The sequence below is a fragment of the Gavialis gangeticus genome, unplaced genomic scaffold (assembly GCF_001723915.1).
Source record: "Gavialis gangeticus isolate Ggan-Ray unplaced genomic scaffold, GavGan_comp1, whole genome shotgun sequence".
Classification (NCBI taxonomy): domain Eukaryota; kingdom Metazoa; phylum Chordata; order Crocodylia; family Gavialidae; genus Gavialis; species Gavialis gangeticus.
Window position 1 is genome coordinate 84,003,990 of NW_017729034.1, and position 1,343 is coordinate 84,005,332.

The following is a 1,343-nucleotide window of genomic DNA, read 5'->3' on the forward strand; positions in this document are numbered from 1 at the left end:
GTCCCGCGCCGCAGCGCCCGGATGTGCCCGTGTCGCGTCGCGTCGCGTCGCGTCTCGCCCCGGCCCGGCGTGGGGCTGGTGGGGCTTGTGTGTCTGTACCCCCGTAGGGGTGTGTAGGCCCCTGATGTGGCGAGATGTGCGTGTGACCCTGTAGGGGTGGAGTTGTGCGTGTATCGCCCCCGTTTCATGTGTGTGCATAGACCGCCCGTTCAGTGTGCGTGTGTGTCAACTCCTGTTCGGTGTGTGCATGTGTGTACGCACCCCCCGCCCCCTCCAATGTGCGTGTGTGAACGCCCGTGTTGTGCTGGCTGTGAACTGCAGAAGGGCTGCTCTTACACAGCAGCCCCTGGGCTGGAGACCGGACAGCTTCGCTGTGCTACCTGCTTTTGTTTCAGGTGAAATCTGTGTCAGAGGCCCAGTGGAAGCTGCAGCCACTGAAGGCAAGATTAGTCCCCAAAACAGCCATGATGAAGTGGTCCATACTTGGCCTAACTTCCCTATACTCCAGCACTAGCACCGCTCCAGAGACTGGGATGGCATGGAGACCCCAAAGGGTTTTCAGAAGGAGTCTTGTTCTTGAGCTAGACCTTCTGGAGCTAGATCTCACCTGGTTTAGACTCAGGGCATTCCCCCAGGAACACCAGCTCTTACTTTTCACAGGAAAATACTAATGTGAGGCTGCTGTTGCAAAGAACTGAGAGATACGACCACGGACCAGAGTGTTGTTAGCCCTATGGATTCCTATCCAAAATCTCTGGGTTTATCCAGCAACTCCTGTATGGTTGCAGACAGACATTATGGTTTTTGCCTGCACTGGCCACAGAAAGCGTTTCATAGCTGTGACCAAGCACAAGTGCACAGCTTGAAAAGTGACCTATTGGGTCAAAATCTGACCCCTCATTGCATGAGGCATCAGATGAAGACATTTCAAAATGTAGCATCTTCTGTAATTTGTCTGCCAAACTCCCAGGCTGTGGCTGTTTTCAGAATGGGAGGAGGGAAAGGGAGCAGAGGGAGTTTAGTCTGGGGTTGAGTCAGAGGGTGGGCAGGGTGTATTGGAGCCCCTCCAAGGTGGGGGACTCCAATTCACACACCCCACCCTTCAGCACTGGCTTGGGGAGCCGCAAGAACGGGCTCCCTCTGCTGCCTTTCCTCCTTCCCATTCTGAACACAGGAGCACTGGCACAGAGCGCTGCCTGTTGCTATGGGAACCTGGCTGCAGGCTCCCTGCCTGCAGCTCCATTCTCGTGGCCCCTGGAACCAGCAGTGAATTTCTGTTTGGTCCGAGGTAATGTTCACAGACCGCTTTGCAGAAACAGTTCTGAGTTACAGCTGGGAGCTGC